We start from the raw sequence: 13,819 nt of genomic DNA, 5'->3' as shown, positions 1-13,819 counted from the left end.
TCCTACTAGGAGGAGGACTCCTCCTGGCGCGCCAATAAGGGCCGGCCGGCCTCCTCCCCTTGCTCCTTTATATACGGGGGCAGGGGGCACCCCTAGACACACAAGTTGATCCTAGTGATCGTTTTCTTAGCCGTGTGCGGTGCCCCCTTCCACCATACTCCTCGATAATATTGTAGCGGTGCTTAGGTGAAGCCCTACGACGGTAGTACATCAAGATCGTCACCACGCCGTCGTGCTGACGGAACTCTACCCCGACACTTTGCTGGATCGGAGTCCAGGGATCGTCATCGAGCTGAACATGTGCTAAAACTCGGAGGTGCCGTAGTTTCGGTGCTTGATCGGTCGGGCCGTGAAGACGTACGACTACATCAACCGCGTTGTGCTAACGCTTCCGCTGTCGGTCTACAAGGGTACATAGATCACACTCTCCCCTCTCGTTGCTATGCATCACCATGATCTTGCGTGTGCGTAGGAAAATTTTGAAATTACTACGTTCCCCAACAATCCCCCCCCCCGCTCTCTATAAAGGATCGGGGTTGGGGTTTGGCCGCCCCGCTCGACCAATCAAGACACGGGAGGCGCAGGGAGCCAGGGCCGACCCGCTGCCCCAACCAGCGACGGCCCGGCTTCCCGCCTCCACCGTTTGCCACCCCAAGCGCATGGGAGACACGTAGCGGACGTTCAGAACCGAGGGGACGGGTGAGGCGACCTCTCCCCACCCCGTGATCGTGGGGAGTGGACGCCTCGAGGACCGCGCCTCAGCCCCATTCAGTAAATGGGCCGCGCCTCCACGCCTCCCTCCATTTATGGGGAAGGCGCGAACCGCCCCCTTTACTACGACGTGACGCATGCCTACAGGAACCAATCCCACGCATGCCGCCCACATCACACGCGCCTCCCCCCACCGCGCCACGCGCGGGAGTCGTGGGAAGCGCAGTGCGTGAAGAATCTTACCACGGTAAAAACTGCCCCGCCTGCCCGCGCACCGTTTTTGGGCCTAGCCCAAACAACGCGTTGCGCTTATGTGTGGCCCAGGCCCGGGGGCTCCTGTCGGTGTACAAAAAGAGGGGTACACTTTTTGTACCCCTATAACTGTGCACGGGCAGTCTGAGCCACGGGCACCACCACACCAAGCAAGGCAAGGGAGGTGAGCCAGGGTGGGACCGAAGCTCGAGAGAACCACGACGCCAAGACCAAGACCATGAAGAACAAAGGGGACGAAGCAGACTCCCCCGGCAAGATCCTTGCCGGGAGACAGTTCTAGCGGCCCCGGCAAGACCCTTACCCCGACGACTCGTCCCGCGCCTACGGAGCGAATCACCCTTGAGTCCACTGCCCCCAAAGGGCAAGGATTCGGGAGACATCCCCGTGGTGACATGCAGACCTTTGTGAAGACATTCAAGACCGGATACGTACTAAGGAGACGACAACCCTTGGCGGGATCCCAGCCGAGGAAGACCACAAGGCCCCCGGCAAGCGCCTTGCCGGGGATGACAGCAGGCGCCTCGGCAAGACCCTTGCCAGGGCCCCGGCAAGGCCCTTACCGAGGACACCCGCAGGGCCACCCTTAGGCCCACGCCGACTGTGCCTCCACCACCGCATGCATGCAGCTGTCGACCCAACCAGCTGGGCAGGCACCTGCGTGGTGGCATGCAGATCTTCGCAAAGACCCACCACTGCGCCACCTCAGCTACCTGCCTACCTATGTGGCATCTCAGGCGCCGCTGGCCAGGGCGCGTGTCGACACAAGAAGGAGCGGCGACGGACGAGGCAGATCTCTCCCCCGTCCCTGATAAAGCAAGGACACCTAAGCAGGACGCATTAAATGCGCCTTGTCATGTAATGCGAGGGATAACCTCGCATCACTGTTCCCTTTCCACCTCCTGTGTGCCACTATGGCCACCCCTTTTCCTATAAAAGGAGGCCCGAGGCGACCAGGAGAGGGATCGGCTTTTTGGAGCTCCTCACGCCCCATAGCTAGCTCAAGAACATGAATACACAATCCACCAAAGCAGGAGTAGGGTTTTACGCATCCTTGCGGCCCGAACCTGGATAAACGAACCGTGGGCTACCTGCTTGATCCGCTCTTCTCACGACCCCACGCCCCGCCAACCGTAGTAGGGATCCTTGTGATCCCATAGGTGTCGTTCCGCACCGACAGAACTAGGCAACAATATTTTCCAAATATCACAATCATGTTCAAATCGCAATGCATTGAGACGGACATTAAGTTGAAACCAAGGGATTCAACAAGCATCACTCTATCCATGTGCTGATCCTTTGAGATTGCAATTCTACCTAGACCCAATACCTTGCTTTTACCAGTATCAGCAAATGTGATGTGACTTTTGTCAGATGGACGTAAGGTTGAGTCCATGAGAAGACTTCGCTTGCCAGTCATGTGATTATACATCCACTATCAATAATCCATTCTGAAGCAGCTGGTGTCATACCCTACAGTGCAATTAGGGGGATAGGCTTCATGAAGAGCATTGTGAAGCATAAACATTTGACGAGCAAGAGGATTATTAAAGCTTAGATCGAGGTTAGGACTGATAGGGCAAGTAGCAAGTGACTCAGGAACAAAATACATAATAAGACCATTTGGGCATTTGATCTTGCGCCCTACAAGATGTTTAAGGTCCCCAGCAATAGCTTCAGACGCATCTGATTTTCAGCTGGAGACCTTTCCCTGCAAAAGAGAGTTAAGCTTTCTTAGCCACCCACATCTTCAAGGGTGGCTTCGAAGCAATGAGTCTAAGTGCAGCATCTAAGAACTTTGGCTTTGGAGCCCTAGCAAATAGTCTTGCAGGTGGAGAATAATACTCATAAGAATAAGCAGAGTTGTTCTGGGTCTTATGAACATGGCAGTTTGATGAAACACGCTCATATTCATAGGCCTGAGTACGGTTTCCCTGCAAAACATTTGCGTTAGTGCGACTCAGGTGAGTCCTCTGTCTGTATGAAACCTTTGGACCATATGAAGCCTATGGTCTGGGGTTTGTCTTCTTCACTTGTGGTGTCATGACGACATTCACAGGAAGATTCTCCAGATACTTTTTCGGCACCCAGACTTTCTTCATAGGTGGCCCATTCCTGCAGTCAATACCAATATACCTGGCAAACACTTCACCATTCTGATTTTTAAACAGTTTATAGTTTGCATCAAAGGATTCATCAATGATGATGGGATTAGCACAAGTGAAGCCAGATAGGGTGGATGGATCCACTAAAGGTTCCTTTGCAGCAACCCATGTGGTTTTGGGGTACTGCTCAGGTTTCCAGTAAGAGCCATCAACATTCATTTTCCTTTCGAACCCAACACCCTCTTTCCTAGGGTTTCGGTTCAGAATATGCCTTTTGAGGACATCACATAGTGTTTGATGCCCTTTGAGACTTTTGTACATCCCTTTTTCAAGCAATGTCTTCAACCTAGCATTTTCATCAGCAATAGCAGTGGCATCCTCAGCAGAGGGGTTAGTTACCACATCAACAGTTGAAGATATTGCAACAGTAGCAACAGTAGAACATCCAACAACAGAAGCAGCGTTATCACGCTCAATGCATTTAAGACATGGTGGTTCAAATCCTTCCTGAGCGGGACTGATATGTTTGGCGTGAAGTGACTCGTTTTCCTTTTGAAGATCTTCATGAGCCGCTCTCAATTTCTCAAGATCTTGCTTCCTTTGAAGATAATCATAGGAAAGCTTTTCATGAGTTGTTGAGAGCGTTTCATGACGACTTTCAAGTTCCTCATACTTAACATGAAGATTTTTTATGTCTTCAATTAAGGACTGAGATCGAGTCATTTCAGCGTCTAACAGGTCATCGCTTTTGTCTAACAATTTTTGAATATGTTCCATAGCTTTTTGTTGTTCAGTTGCAAATTTAGCAAGTATTTTGTAGCTGGGTTTGGAACCACAATCAGAGTCTTCTTCACTGGATGTTTGATAGTGAGTAGTGCGTGAGTTTACCTTGGCACCGCGTGCCATGAAGCAGTAGGTGGGAGCGGAGTTGTCCTTGTCATTAGCATCGGCGTCGGTGACGAAGTCATTGTCTTCAGTGTTGAAGATGGACTTGGCAACGTAGGCTGTAGCCATACTTGCAACGCCAGAATCAGACTCCTCCTCAGACTCCACCTCTCCCTCCTCAGAAGCAGACTCCTCCTCTGGATCCATTTCCTTGCCAACAAACGCACGAGTCTTGCCAGATGAGCTCTTCTTATGTGATGAAGACTTTGAGGAAGACTTGGAAGAAGACTTTGAGTATTTCTTCTTCTTCTTGTCGTCAGAATCATATTCCTTGCTCTTCTTCTTCTTGTTGTTCTCATTGTCCCACTGCGGACACTCAGAGATGTAGTGACCAGGTTTCTTGCACTTGTGGCATGTTCTCTTCTTGTAGTCATGAGCAGAAGCTTCACCATTCCTTGAGCTGGATCGTGAGGACTTTCTGAAGCCTTTCTTGGTGAATTTCCGTAACTTCTTCACAAGCATAGCAAGCTCCTTTCCAATGTCTTCAGGATCATCAGAACTGCAGTCAGATTATTCTTCAGATGAGGAAACAGCTTTTGCCTTTAAGGCACGAGTTCGGCCATAGTTGGGACCGTAGATGTCTCTTTTCTTAGAAAGCTAAAACTCATGTGTGTTGAGCCTTTCAAGTATGTCAGACGGATCGAGTCTCTTGAAGTCAGGGTGTTCTTGTATCATCAGGGCTAGGGTGTCAAACGAGCTGTCAAGTGATCTCAGGAGTGTCTTAACGATTTCATGCCTGGTGATCTCAGTAGCACCGAGAGCTTGAAGCTCATTTGTGATGTTAGTGAGTTGATCAAACGTGAGCTGAACATTCCATTGTCGTTTCTCTTGAAGCGGTTGAAGAGGTTGCGAAGGACACTGATCCTTTGATCTCTCTGGGTTGAGACGCCTTCGTTGACCTTGGAGAGCCAGTCCCAGACTAGCTTAGAGGTTTCCAGAGCACTCACACGGCCATACTGCCCTTTTGTCAGATGACCACAGATGATGTTCTTGGCAGTGGAATCCAGTTGAATGAACTTCTTGACATCAGCAGCAGTGACACCTTCACCAGCCATGGGAACGCCATTCTTGACGACATACCAGAGGTTGACATCAATGGCTTCAAGATGCATGCGCATCTTATTCTTCCAGTAGGGATATTCAGTTCCATCAAAGACAGGGCACGCAGCGGAGACTTTGACTATCCCTGCAGTCGACATAGCTAAAACTCCAGGTGGTTAAACCGAATCACACAAAACAAGGGAGTACCTTGCTCTGATACCAATTGAAAGTGCTAGTGATCGACTAGAGGGGGGTGAATAGACGATTTTTATGGAAGTCTTCAAAACATGAAAGTTTCGAAGACAAACGATAGAAATAAACCTATTACCATGCAGCGGAAGGTAGACTACACTAGGCAAGCCATAGTCAAGTATTCAATGAAGTGAAAGCACAAAGACAAATAGCAGCTAGGCAGTATGGATCAGGATGGAAGATAGTATGAAGCCAATCAGAACAAGCAGTCACACAGTGAAGACAAAAATATAATGCAAACAGGCAATGACTTCACAAGGACCAACTGCAAATAAAGAGATGGGAAGGATAGAACCAGTGGCTCGTTGAAGACAATGATTTGTTGGACCAGTTCCAGTTGTTGTGACAACTGTACGTCTGGTTAGGGAGGCTGAGATTTAACTCAGAAGACCGCGTCTTCACCTTATTCCCCTTGAGCTAAGGACACATAGTCCTCGCCCAATCACTCTGGTAAGTCTTCAAGGTAGACTTCCAAACCTTCACAGACTTCGTTCATCGGCGATCCACAATGACTCTTGGATGCTCAGAACGCATCGCCTAACCGGCTGGAGGATTCACAGTCCTCAAGTGTAATAAGTCTTCAGATCACACAGACAGGAAGACTTCAATGATGCCTAACACTCTTTGGCTATGGTTGTTTAGGGCTTTGTCCTCGCAAGGATTTCTCTCTCAAAGGCTTCGAGGTGGGTTGCTCTCAAACGACAAAAGCCGTGCACTAAGTCTGCGCAGCCAACCAATTTATGGTGTAGGGGGTGGGCTATTTATAGCCACTAGGCAACCCGACCTGATTTGTCCGAAATGACCCTGGGTCACTAAGGAACTGACACGTGTTCCAATGGTCAGATTTCAACCACACACGGCAACTTTACTTGGGCTACAAGCAAAGCTGACTTATCCAGCCCTGGATAAGATTTGCTCTCATTGTCTTCGCTCGAAGACATAGAATTTTGGTTAAGCATCACTTTAGTCATTCTGACTGGTTCATTGGGACCCTACTTAACAGTACGATGGTTCCTATGACTCAACAAAGAACAAAAGGAAACAACGAAACAACTTAGTCTTCGCGCTCCATAGTCTTCACTCAATGTCTTCTCTTGTCATAGTCTTCAATGTGGATATCTTCACATACCACCTTTGTCTTCAATGTCTTCATACATTTTTAGGGGTCATCTCCGGTAGGAAAACTGAATCATTGAGGGACTACTACCTGTGTCATCCTACAATTCTCACAAACACATTAGTCCCTCAACCAGGTTTATCGTCAATACTCCAAAACCAACTAGGGGTGGCACTAGATGCACTTACACCAGCGCACGTTGCTACCCATGGGCGGCAAGCATTGATTGTTGACCCAGTCGTTGGAGGTACCCGACTGACCAAGGTACTGATGGATGGCGGTAGTGGCCTGAACATTCTATACGCTGAGACTCTCAAGGGGATGGGCATTCCGATGTCCAAACTCACCGAGAGTAATATGCGGTTTCACGGAGTCATCCCAGGAAAGAAAGCAGATTCACTCAGCCAGATTACTCTTGACGTGGTTTTCGGTGATTCAAAGAATTACCGCAAGGAGAAGTTGACATTTGAGGTTGTGGATTTTCAGAGTGCCTATCATGCAATTCCGGGTAGGCCCGCATATGCTCGTTTCATCGCTCGACCGTGTTATGTATATCTCAAGTTGAAAATGCCTGGTCCTAGAGGTGTGATCACAGTCATAGGGAATCAGCATAGAGCAGAAGAGTGCCTCCAGAAGGGTTCAAAAATTGTCGATGAGCAGATGGCAGCAGTTGAGATGGAGGAATACAACAAAAATGCAGATCCGTGTGATTTGTTGCGAGCCAAGAAGCCTACTTCAGAGTCTACATTTCAGTCGGCCAGTGAGACAAAGCATGTTCATATTCACTCGACTGATCCCAATGCCGCTCTGACCCACTTTTTGACAACACTCAACAGCAAATAGGAAGAAGCACTCATCTAGTTCCTCCGTGAGAACTGGGACATCTTTGCATGGAAACCATCTGACATGCTAGGTGTACCCAAGGATCTGGCTGAGCACCGTTTGCGAGTTGACTCAAAAGAGAAACCTATCAAAGAACATCTCCGTTGGTCCGCCATGGAGAAGAGGAAAGCAATTGGGGAAGAGGTGGCTCAGCTCCTGGTAGCTAAGTTCATCCGCGAGACATACCACTCCGAGTGGCTCAACAATGTTGTTATGGTCCCCAAGAAGGATGATTCACTTCGTATGTGTATCGATTTCAAGCACTTGAAGATACCGACAATTGAATCTCGGGCAAGTAACATACCGATGACAAAGGGAATAACGTATGTTGCCATTACTGTATGACCGATAAAGATCTTCGTAGAATATGTAGGAACCAATATGAGCATCCAGGTTCCGCTATTGGTTATTGACCGGAGATGAGTCTCAGTCATGTCTACATAGTTCTCGAACTCGTAGGGTCCGCACGATTAACGATTGATGACGATCGGTATTATGAGTTTATATGTTTTGATGTACCGAACGTAGTTCGGAGTCCCGGATGTGATCACAGACATGACTAGGAGTCTCGAAATGGTTGAGACTTAAAGAACAATATATTGGAAGGCTATGTTTGGACATCGGAATGGTTCCTGATGAGTTCGGGCATTTTCTGAAGTATCGGGGGGTTACCGGAACCCCCTGGGGAGTCAATGGGCCTTATTGGGCCTTAGTGGGAGAGAGAAGGAGGCGGCCAGGTGGAGGGCTCACCCCCCCAAGCCCAATCCGAATTGGGTGGGCCCCCCTTTCCTTCCCTCTCTCTCCCTCTTCCTTCTTCTCCTACTCCTACTAGGAAGGGGGAAACCTACTCCTACTAGGAGTAGGTCTCCCCCCCTTGGGCGCGCGCTATGAGGGTCGGCCCTCCCCTCCTCCACTCCTTTATATACGGGGGAGGGGGCACCCCATAGACACATAGTTGATTTCTTAGCTGTGTGCGGTGCCACCCTCCACAGAATTCCACCTCGGTCATATCGTTGTAGAGCTTAGGCGAAGCCCTGCGTCGGTAACTTCATCATCACCGTCATCCCGCCGTCCTGCTGACGAAACTCTCCCTCGGCCTCAACTGGATCAAGAGTACGAGGGACGTCACCGAGCTGAACGTGTGCAGATCGTGGAGGTGTCGTGCGTACGGTACTTGATTGGTTGGATCACAGACACGTTCGAATACATCAACCGCGTTTCATAACGCTTCCGCTTTCGGTCTACAAGGGTACACAGACATACTCTTCCCTTCTCCTTGCTATGCATCTCCTAGATAGATCTTGCGTGATAGTAGGATTTTTTTTGAAATTACTGCATTCCCAACAGTGGCATCCGAGCTAGGTCTATGCGTAGATGTTATATGCACGAGTAGAACACAAAGGAGTTGTGGGCGTGGGTGTATACATATTGCTTGCCGTCACTAGTTGATTCTTGATTTAACGGTATTGTTGGATGAAGCGGCTTAAACCGACATTACGCGTACGCGTACGCGAGACTGGTTCTACCGACGTGCTTCGCACACAGGTGGCTAGTGGGTGTCAGTTTCTCCAACTTTAGTTGAATCAGATTCAATTAATAGGGTTCTTTCTGAAGATCAAAAAGCAACCACTATACCGCATTGTGGTTTTTGATGCGTAGGTAAGAACGGTTCTTGCTAAACCTGTAGCAGCCACGTAAAACTTGCAACAACAAAGTAGAGGACGTCTAACTTGTTTTTGCAGGGCATGTTGTGATGTGTATCGGTGTCAAAACCGGCGGATCTCGGGTAGGGGGTCCCAAACTGTGCGTCTAAGGTCAATGGTAACAGGAGATAGGGGACACAATGTTTACCCAGGTTCGGGCCCTCTCTATGGAGGTAATACCCTACTTCCTGCTTGATTGATCTTGATGAATTTGAGTATTACAAGAGTTGATCTACCACGAGATCGTAATGGCTAAACCCTAGGAGTCTAGCGTGTATGACTATGGTTGAATGTATATGTCTCGATCTGGACTAAGCCCTCCAGTTTATATAGACACCAGAGGGGACTAGGGTTGTGCCAAGTCGGTTACAGAGAAAGGAATCTTCATATTTGGTCGCCAAGCTTGACTTCCACGTCAAGGAGAGTCCCATCCGGACACGGGAGAGAGTCTTCGGTCTTGTATCTTCATAGCCCATTAGTCCGGCCCATGTCCAACAGGCCGGACGCCCGAGGACCCCTTAGTCCAGGACTCCCTCAGTAGCCCCTGAACCAGGCTTCAATGACGAGGTGTCCGGCGCGCTGATTGTCTTCGGCATTGCAAGGCGGGTCCCCCTTTCCGGATACTCCAAGATAGGCTTCGGATGAAACAAAACGTGTCCGGATCTGCAACACAAGTACCACACAAACAGCCGTAGAGAGTATAATATTTCACGAGTCCAACGTGCCGACAACTTTTATAACATGACATCACGTTTGCCCGGTCGTTATTTTGAACCGTTTCCTGTCCGCCGTTCCATGTTTCGAGGCGTGGTTTTTATTAGCACTTCCTGTCGAAGCAGAGATCGTGTCCCCTTATTGCGGGATCCTCATCAATACAAGCGTGGGTAACCCAAAAATTCTGCTGGAAAGATTCCTTAGGAATAGACAGGTTTTCAGGCGTAGGAGGAGGCGTTTAATACCCACTGCCTTTATAAAGGAACTAAGGCCGTCTTTTTACGCCAAAACTCTCCTCAGCCTTTCCAACCCGAGTTCTAGCACCCAAGGTTCGACTTCATTGCTTCAAGCTTCCCCATCATGTCCGGACCCAGCCCTCAAGGCCGATGGGTGGCTTCCTCCGTTACAGAGGAGGATATTGCAAAGCTTCGAGCGGCCAGATACCTAACCGCAGAGATCCCCCACAGGCTTCCTGCTCAAGGACAGGTTATTCTGACCCCCAGATCCAGCGAGAGGGTCGTATTCATCTCTCACTTCCTCCGAGGGCTAGGGTTTTCTCTCCACCCCTTCGTCTGGGGGCTAATGTTTTATTACGGACTAGATTTTCATGATCTAGCTCCGGATTCTTTCCTCCACGCCTCGGCGTTTATCATCACGTGCGAGGCCTTCCTTTGAATCCCCCCACACTTCGGCTTATGGCTCAAGACCTTTAGTGTGAAGCCGAAGGTAGTCGACGGGGAATAGGCGGAGTGCGGCGGTGGTGTAGTAAGCAAGCTTACCAACACTCTCTGGCCAAAAGGCTCTTTCACTGAAACTTCCAACCAATGGCAGCGAGAGTGGTTTTACATCACGGAACCCCATAGTACCAAGTGGGCAGCTATACCTGTGTTCTGTTCCGGCCCTCCATTATAGCTTGCATCATGGATCAATTAGGGGCTGGACTGGGGATCAGTTGATGAAGTGCAGACTCTACAGAGCCGCATACGAACCCACCTCGAGAAGGACATCGATCTTATCAACATGATTCAAGTAATGCTAGTCCGCTGAATCTTGCCATGCCAGCTTAGGCCTCTCCGCATATGGGAGTTTAATCCGGAAGGACCACGAACCCTCTGTCGGTGTCAAAACCGGCGGATCTCGGGTAGGAGGTCCCGAACTGTGCGTCTAGGCTGGATGGTAACAGGAGGCAGGGAACACGATGTTTTACCCAGGTTCGGGCCCTCTTGATGGAGGTAAAACCCTACGTCCTGCTTGATTAATATTGATGATATGGGTAGTACAAGAGTAGATCTACCACGAGATCAAGGAGGCTAAACCCTAGAAGCTAGCCTATGGTATGATTGTTGTATATGGAGTTGATTGCCTACGGACTACAACCCTCCGGTTTATATAGACACCGGATAGGGTTAGGGTTACATAAAGTCGGTTACAATGGTAGGAGATCTTGAATATCCGCATCGCCAAGCTTGCCTTCCACGCCAAGGAAAGTCCCATCCGGACACGGGACGAAGTCTTCAATCTTGTATCTTCATAGTCCAGGAGTCCGGCTGAAGGTATAGTCCGGCTACCCGAACACCCCCTAACCCAGGACTCCCTCAGTAGCCCCCGAACCAGGCTTCAACGACGATGAGTCCGGCGCGCAGATTGTTCGGCATTGCAAGGCGGGTTCTTCTCCAAATCTTGTGTACCTGTAGGAATAATGTCTGATTTTTGTAGTGCTCCTCGGCTTCCATGCCCAATAATGGCCGTCTTCCACGTGTTCAAAGAAATGCGAAAAGCCGGGGTGTTTTTACATCCACACCCCTAGCTGTATAAACGAGCCGCCTATTTAACGGGATGGGGATTTAGGTCCAAACCACATCTTCTCCTTTCCGCGAATTATCATCAGAGTGCTTTCAGCAAAGGTCCATTCCAACATGACCAGCCGTCGCAGCTCCTCCCCTCGCCCCTCCGGTCCCAAACCCGGGGACTGGGAGAGTTGCACCATCCCGCATAGCAAGTTAGCGTCACTTCAGGCCAAGGGATTTCTCCCTCAGGCATACATGGTCCCGGTCCGAGCCGGTCTCGCCACCTATAATGGCAGAAAACAAGCGGAGAGCACCCCCAATCCTTCTAAAGGAGAGCGGGTGTGCCTCGTCCCCTATCTAATAAGGGGACTGGGATTTCCAATTCATCCATTTCTCTGCGGGCTTCTGGAGTTCTACGGCCTCCAGCCGCACAATCTCACGCCCGCCTCCGTATTGCATATTGCGGGTTTCATCGCCCTTTGTGAGCTATTTTTAGGCGTCGAGGCTCATTTCGCGCTGTGGAAGAGGTTATTCTGCCTGGTGCCCCGTTCTCAAAAGGGGTCTATATACCAAGTGGGCGGAGCCGAAGTATGGCGCATCGCCGGGACCGGATACCTATCCGGAACCCCAAAGAAGGCGTCCGAGGACTGGCCTTCGGAATGGTTTTATATAGATGATGTCCCGCTACCGGACCCTATCCGGGCCGGTCTCCCTGAGTTCAACAGTGCTCCATTGAAGAAACGCATGAGCTGGCGTCCGCGGAGCTCTCAGAGAGAAAGCGACAAAGATGTCATTTACTTGATGGGTCAGATAAGACTGTTGGCTCATTCCGGACTAACCATGATTGGAGTCATGGCCGCGTGGGGTGCAGCCGCTTCAATATAGAGGCCACCCCATGTGGGATTTCAACGGGGAGGATGACGCCACCCGTTACGGTCGTAAGGGGCCGGCCTCAGCCGCCGCCCTAGTAAAGATCTTATCCTCTTTGTACAAGGGAGAAAAGGAGGAATTCCTCCGCGTCAATCCGCAGGCCGGATTTACTATGTACGACCCTCCAAGTTGGGTAAGTGAATAATTGCACTTGCCCATTTGTATTATATTCCCACGGTTAGATATGTAGTCTAACGACTTCAGTGCAGGAACTGCGACAGGAGGTAAAGGATATAAACAACCGCCCTCCACAGCCCGAGGACCCAGAACGGTCCCTCGATCCGGACTCCGAAGAGGACCCGGACATATCGGTGGAGCTTATCGACGGGGTGTTCCATCAGCTAAGCAAGGACAATACCTTGGTAGCCATCACGGCTGATTACCCAGGGTTAATCCCGGCCTCCTAGGTGACAGAAACCGGAGTCTCATTCCCTTGAGAGAGATTCCACTCTCACGCATTCTGGTGTTTCTGACGACAACCGTGTTTTGCAGGGGAGATTTCCGAGGCCGGAGGCCGAACCTACGGCGGCTAGCCAACGAGGGGCCGCAGGACCCCGTGGGGCAAAAAGGAATGTAGTCCGGACTGAGATGCCGGCGCAAAGGTATAGCGCACCCTCTGTTTCCCTGGTGTTATTCTGTCAGGGCATATTAACGTCCGTGCTATCTTCAGAACGAAGAGACCTCGCCGGACTACATCCAGAGAGGTTGCCAATCGCGCCTCCACCAGCCAGGCTCCAACGTCTGGCCAGGAAGCGGAGGCGAGCACAAGGCGCTCACCAGACGCTCTTCCGACAGAGGATGCGGACAGGCTGTCTGCCACAAATTCTGAAGTGGAGACTGCCATGAACCACAGGTGGCGCCGGACAGTTCTACGCGACGCTTGTTTCTCCCAAGAGGCTTTAGATGCCTTTAATTCGGGAGATGCGTACCTCCGCTCCGCTCAAAATGGTTTAGCCAGAGCCACGGAGCAGTATGTAAAAGACATACGGGTAAGAAAATTTTGGTCAAATATATATATATATACCAGTAGCCCCCGAGACTTGAAACAGTTGGAGCAACTGATGTAAGGATCATTTAATATGCAGGTTCTTACAGAGGAGAATACTGTACTGTCCCAGGAGCTGGAAAAGTGCAAGGCCCAACTAGAGGCCGCACTAGCCACAGCAGGGGAGCCCAAAGAGACCCCCTCAGGTAAGATACACTTCGAAAGATTAGTATTGTGCGATGTGGGTGCGAATCTGACAAACCATGTTGCAGATGGCGCCGGACTCGATCCGGAAAAGCAACAACTCTTACGCCGGCTAGAGGCCGGTGAGAGTACGTTGACAAAGGTGAGGCAAGAGAAGAATGATCTTCAGGATG

This window comes from Triticum aestivum, chromosome 5A (assembly GCF_018294505.1).
Source record: "Triticum aestivum cultivar Chinese Spring chromosome 5A, IWGSC CS RefSeq v2.1, whole genome shotgun sequence".
Taxonomy (NCBI): Eukaryota; Viridiplantae; Streptophyta; class Magnoliopsida; order Poales; family Poaceae; genus Triticum; species Triticum aestivum.
The sequence above is the reverse complement of the archived record's forward strand: the minus strand, read 5'-3'. Positions refer to the sequence as shown.